The sequence below is a fragment of the Eptatretus burgeri genome, chromosome 12 (assembly GCF_056783735.1).
Source record: "Eptatretus burgeri isolate ZD-2024b chromosome 12, Ebu_testis_v1, whole genome shotgun sequence".
Classification (NCBI taxonomy): Eukaryota; Metazoa; Chordata; class Myxini; order Myxiniformes; family Myxinidae; genus Eptatretus; species Eptatretus burgeri.
The window spans coordinates 45,552,285-45,558,723 of record NC_140972.1 but is presented as its reverse complement, the minus strand read 5'-3'; the positions used below and the strand labels follow the sequence as shown (position 1 = coordinate 45,558,723).

At 42.6% G+C, this 6,439-nt stretch overlaps 1 protein-coding gene across 9 annotated transcripts in view; it reads right to left on the bottom strand.

Annotated features, from left to right (window-relative positions):
- The window catches only part of LOC147015528 (integrator complex subunit 14-like), a 183,327-nt gene that overhangs the window by 39,515 nt on the left and 137,373 nt on the right, over positions 1 to 6,439 (bottom strand). The window lies entirely within an intron of this gene.

Here is a 6,439-nt window from a genome sequence, read left to right as displayed (position 1 = left end):
TAAAATACTACATATTGTTTCTTATGGCACTGCTCTGTCCTCCCCCTCCCCGTTTCTTTCCTGTTTTTTCAAAGCAAGTGGGCATTAATAATGTTAAAATTTAATGAAGAGGCTGAATGACATTTTGATTAAGATCAAATTAAATTAAGAAGTTTATATTAAACGACTTGATTTTTATTTTAACGCCTTTTTCATTTGACACATAAAGCTCGGCTTGATTTTTTTCATTTTCAAGTTGACAAAATCTCGGAATGTCACGATATGTGATGGACATACAAACATCGATTACATTTTGATTTAGTTCGTGAATTATCTCATCACCTGGATGAAAATTTAAAACAGGGCTCCATTCGTTTTTGTGTATCGACGTTATGAATCATCATGCCGAGTTTTAAAACAATCTGTTGAGCTATCTTGGAGGAGTATGGAATAAAAGATGACAAAATGTTCGTGGTCCCAAGGAAGGAAGGAAGAATGGATGGACTGACTGAAGAACATCGTTATGGCTTTAACAGCTCATCTCGACGACTTTGTGGACAAGCTAAAAATGAACAAACCAACCTACAAGTAACAAAGCAGGAGAGTTGAGGGAGGGGGCCGGGGGGGGGGCGGTCACAGCAAGAGTGAGAATTGCTTTTCAATACATGTCCCCTGCCGATGTGATAGTCTCTAAGTTTGAAAAGGGCATAACTGAAAAATTGATTAAACACCCTCAAACTCAAACTTGTTCTGTAACTTATCATAATAAAGCCATGCACGAAGTTTCTGTTGAATATGTTAAAGGGTATGGAAAAAAAAGTCTGAAAAACCACAGGTGGGATGGACGGAGGAGAGAAAAACCGATAGCCCCCTCTGGTGAAACCAGTCAGGGACTAATAACCTGGAAAAAGGGAGTGCTTGGGAATTGGGTAATTTGGGCTAGAAGAGATCATGTGTGTGGATGGGGGATGGCCGGATGACCTGTGGTAGCAGTGAACAGCCATATTGAAGCCCTGGAGGGAAGAATGGGACTGAAAATACTGGGGAAGTTGATTCCACAGGGGAGAGAAAAGAGAAGCAAATGAGTGGAGGTGAGCAGTGAGCCTGGATTTGGGGGAATTTAACACGAAGAGTGTTACTGGCCATGTGCACCCTGCAGAAACCTGGGTGGGACAGAGCCAAGAGAGGGCAGAGGGTGCACTAAACCACCCCTTTATTGCTTTATGTATTGTTCCACTGCCGTGCTATCAGTGCTTTGCCTTCTACCCTGTCACCCTTGCTATTCTATGAAACTTGACCTGTTAGAGTCACACAAAAAAGTGCATTTTTCAAGAGCATGAGAGTCGTTTTGCCAATGGAGTGGAGTTTGAGTGCATCGTATTAATGTTTGCATTTGCAAAACTCACAAGGCATTTTTATCTGTGGAAGGGTTCTCCAAATCTTTCGAGAAACATTCCAAATAGAACGAGTAGTATACTGTATATCGCTTGAACATGCAGTGCTCTGAAGACCAGTATGATCTGTTTACACGTGCCATGTGCTGAATATGAACTGAAGAACGGAAAGGGAATAGAAATATTGTCGACTAAAGCGATGCTTTACTCAAAATACCCACTATCCTAGATGCCTGAATCGCAAATTTTCATTCTGCCCATCCATGGCTGGAAGGATGGCCTCGAGGTACACACACTCGCCTCTAAGCTGTCTAACCTGGGTTCGAATCGCGACCCAGCCATGAAGTGTTATCTCGGTGTTTTACAGGCAGGGAGATTCATCAGTGTGTTTGCGGTACATCAGATGGTCATTAAACTGAGTGTCCCATCTGCCAGCATGAGTTGGTGGATGTTTAAGATGCCACGGTGTCCTTTGTGAAGAGTAGGCGAGCTATCACAGGCACCGTGGCCAAATTCGAACTCCTGCTTTGACCTACAGGGGGCACTGCATCAGCACCCTAGCAAATGATATGCTGCACACACAAAAATAAGAACTCCGCCCATGGTCGGTTTGCCACCAAAGAGGCTTAATAAACAACGTGAAGAATATAATTAATTTTTTTAATTAAGGGAAGGAAAGGCATTGAAAGAATTAATATCTGGCACAAAAACATCAATAAAACATTGGTTTATTGTGCCTTGTGCGCAAGAAAAGGGGAGAGAAGGTGATAGGAGTTTGAATGCTCCTGAACAGTGTTGGCTTCGATCACTGGATCCAAGTCGAGCCACACTAAAATACAGTTTTCACATACTAGACAAGTGGTTGTTTCATGCTGTGGAAACTCACTCAATTCACTCACTCTGACTCAGTTCAAAAATGACAACTGCACTGGAACTCAATTCACTGCGTAAAATATTTTTGCAGATCACAGGCGATTGATTACACAGGAATCGTAATGCAAACAGCCTTTAATTTGCAGAAAAAAGAAATGTAAAATGATGCTGCACGTCTCTTGAAGACATGTTCCTGATGCATGAGTGAGTCGGAGGCATTCTATTATTTTTCCCCTGCTCTTTTGTCTTTCTCCCAGCTGTCACTATATAATCTGTTTATATTTTGTCTTGTATTTTTCTTTGTTTTTTTTCTTTTGCAATTGTTGGAGCTGTATTTGTTGCTGTTTTGGTTTTGTGTGTGACATCTTCTGTTCACACCTGTTTTTGGAAGTTTTCTACAAGGTGAGTGAGAGATGTCTTTTCTGGCTTGTGTTCATGCTTGTGTACAAATTGTATTCGGTAGTCTGCTGAACTTTTCATGTACCCTTGTAATCCTACAGTCATCGCTCTGTGCACTTGATGGAGTTCCATCAGGCCACCACCTTCTTCTTTCCTCAGCAGGTACATTCTCAGGATGCATTGACTTTTGTAGAACATTTTGTGCATAATGAGTTTCCTTGTTTTGATATCTAGTTTTTATCCCCCGCCGTGTGGCGGAAGGGGGATATTGTTGTCACCCGGGTCGTCCGTCCGGCTGGCTGGGCGTCAACATTTATAGCTCTGAGTGCGATAACTCATAAACTGTTCGCCATATCGATTTGAAATTTGGGTCACACATGTACCACCTGAAAAGGAAGAACCCTATTGATTTTGGGCGTGGCCGAATCCAAGATGACCGACTGGTGCGGCCATCTTGAAAAAAATGTTTTTTCGCCATATCGATTTTAAATTTGGGTCACACATGTACCACCTAAAAAGGAAGAACCCGATTGATTTTGGGCGTGGCCGAATCCAAGATGACCGACTGGGGCGGCCATCTTGAAAAAAATGTTTTTTGTAATAAATGGGAAAACGCTTATCTGATTTCAATTATTTTTCAATGGCAGGGGATTCCCCATGTCTGATGGTGTATTTTTTTATGTCCGCATGTGGCCAGTTTACTATTCCACACCTGTATTGAAACACTGATACTGCTAGTCTCTAAGTTTGAAAAGGGCATAACTGAAAAATTGATTAAACACCCTCAAACTCAAACTTGTTCTGTAACTTATCATAATAAAGCCATGCACGAAGTTTCTGTTGAATATGTTAAAGGGTATGGAAAAAAAAGTCTGAAAAACCACAGGTGGGATGGACGGAGGAGAGAAAAACCGATAGCCCCCTCTGGTGAAACCGGTCGGGGACTAATAACCTGGAAAAAGGGAGTATTAGCCCGTGCTCGCAAAGCGAAAAGTGGGGTAAGTGATAAGTCCCGAATGTGTGTGCGTACTTATGTGCGTAGTGCATGTCTGCATTTTGTTGTTCCCTTTTCTCTGGAACCGCTTGGCGGATTGTCATAAATTTTCACCATATGTGATGACTAATGTGGAATGTTTTAATGATAATTATGATGTCATAGGTCACATGTTGTGGCAGCTTTATTGGAAAAAAGGGGAAACTGCTCCATGGAAAAAAATCGAAACTTGGCACCTATCAAGTACTCCCCATGGGAAATAAGTGATTTTTTTTATGATGTCATAGGTCACATGGTTTGGCAGCCATATCGATTTACCCTAAAACCTTCATAAATCTCCTCCAGAATGGCTGGACAGATCGAGGATAAACTTCACACACATTTTCCCTAAGCTTAGGGGATACCAGGGTGTTTTTGAATAACTGACAGGTCACATGGTGTGGAAGCCATATTGAATTGAAGGAAAATATTTTTTTAAATTCTCTCTTGAACCCTCTCTTGAAATTCTCTCTTGAAGTTTCACATCAATCGATGTGAAACTTCAAAATTATGATCTAGTAGTGATGTGTAATATCTATATATTACTAAAACTCTCATGTTGTATGTATGTATGTTCTCGAAATATAGCCAAAACAGTACACGATAGCTCAAAAATGTTAGGGCCACCTTACTCAGCATTTACCTGTGGTGTGCATTATCAAGTTTCGTTCAAATCGGGCAACTAAAAAATTATTAAAAAATTAATTCCCGATTCAGTCAAGTACTCTTTGGGAGTATTTGATCAATGCAAACAACCTCCGTGTTGTAGTTCGCTGGAGATATCTTTTATTTTTCTTGAAGTGATTTTTTTCATCAACCGCTGTCACAACGGGAACCCAACGGGTTCACGGGTCATCTAATATATTTTAAATTTCGACCTGATCGGATGCATGGTCTGGCAGCCAGAATGATTTAATTTTTTGAATTTGCATTGTTGTTTTTTGGGTTTTTTTGAATAAGGCTCACTTGGCTGCAACTGGATGGGCTTGAGGGTAGAGGAGTAGCAGTTGAAACCCAAGTCCTATGCAGGTTCATCCTGATGACTTCATCTTTGCTTTTTGCTTGTTCAGGTTCCTTCTGATGACTCCAATGCAGTACCTATTTTATTAGGTCTACCATTTGATTTGAATTTAATTTTTTTAATTACAAATTTGCCACCAGAAGAATTGGCTCACACCAAGTCCTTCTCAAGACAAACTTACCTTACGGTGGGTAAGTATTCTTTGAATATCATCTAGTTGGTTTATGGTTTTGATTTTGTTCCTTGGGGAGAGGTGTGTTTTCAGGATCAGCCTCGTTCTTCGCACATTTTCTTTGGCAATTGTTTCGCACATTTTTATGTGACATTTAGTGGCGTTTGTTGTCTAGCTCCTCTACTATTGTATCTCGGTCGATTTTTATGTTGTCTGTTTTTGTTGGTCGACCTTATACGAATGTGCACTTGGCACACTTATCCTGGCCAAATTCCATTTGGATGTCATCAGAATACCTTTTCACAAATTTCAGTTGGTCTTACAATTTTTCGTCGTTTGGTGCAAAGAGTTTAAAATCATCCATGTACAGTAGAAATCTCACCTTTCTGTTTCTTTGGACATTCTTTTATTGGATGTTAGGGTGTATCCGTCCATGTCCATGCACATTTATGAGGTTACTTAGTGGATCGAGAGAAAGGCAAAACACGAGGGGTGGGGGGGGGGGATAAGCTGTCTCCTTGGAAGATCCCATGTCATATCTTCACTCCTCGTATTTATATCGTTCCTTCGGAGTGCTGCAGAATTTGTGTGGTATTCCATAGATCCATGACTTTCTCAATCAGCTTGATTATTTGAGGATTTCTCTTGTACATTTGCATGCACTATCTATCATCCATGAATGTGGAACGCTGTCAAAAGCTTTTTTAATAGTCTATCTAGGCTGGAGACAGTTTGGTTCTTCTAGTATTTCATTTTTCGAGTATGGTCTTGCTTCGTAGTAAGTGATATTGTTACGAATTTGGAAGCCTTGTGCACAGAGACAGACAGCCGTCCCCGTAGCTTAGTTATTTAGATAAGTATGTGTTTCTAGTTAGAATCCCGTCCCTAGTCTAGTGGGAATTGGATGTCCGTGTGCTGCAGAGTTATTTTGATAGTCAGGGTTTTCTTTTATTTTTACATCAACGATAACTACAACAACACACCTGCCTTCGCTTCCTCCCACCATCCTCCACCGGCACCATTGCACACGTGCGTGTCAGCATGTACGTGGGCGGAGCCCACGCAGGACCATATTACTCTCCTTGTTTGAAGGGCGGTGCGCTTCAATGACCGTCATGCCCCTCCGGTCCAATCAGCGGACTTGGCGCCCCTTTCGGCCATTCACGGGGGCGACGAGCAATTTGCGTGCCAAAACCGTCCAGTGAGGGAGAGCAGGTAGTGAGGAGGCATTTCCCCCCCCCCCCGCCCCCAGACAAGGGGGGAATAAGGTTGCGGTGCGATCGGACAGGCAGAGAGCGTGGTTGTCGGGACGAGCGCGAGAAGAACAAGGGTAATTGCGTTTGGTCCACTCGAGCGCTGAACGCATCTCTCGACGCTGTACACATCTCGCTGGTGTTTCTTCTGCTCTCGTCTCGTCACCGACGTTGAATTGCTCTAGTCTGCTGGAGCGCGAGTCGCATGTCGACGCTGCTCTGGTCTGCTGGAGCACGGGTCGCATCTCGACGCTGCTCTGGTCTGCTGGAGCGCTGGTCCCATCTCGTTGGCGCTGGGCTGGTCGCATCTCGACG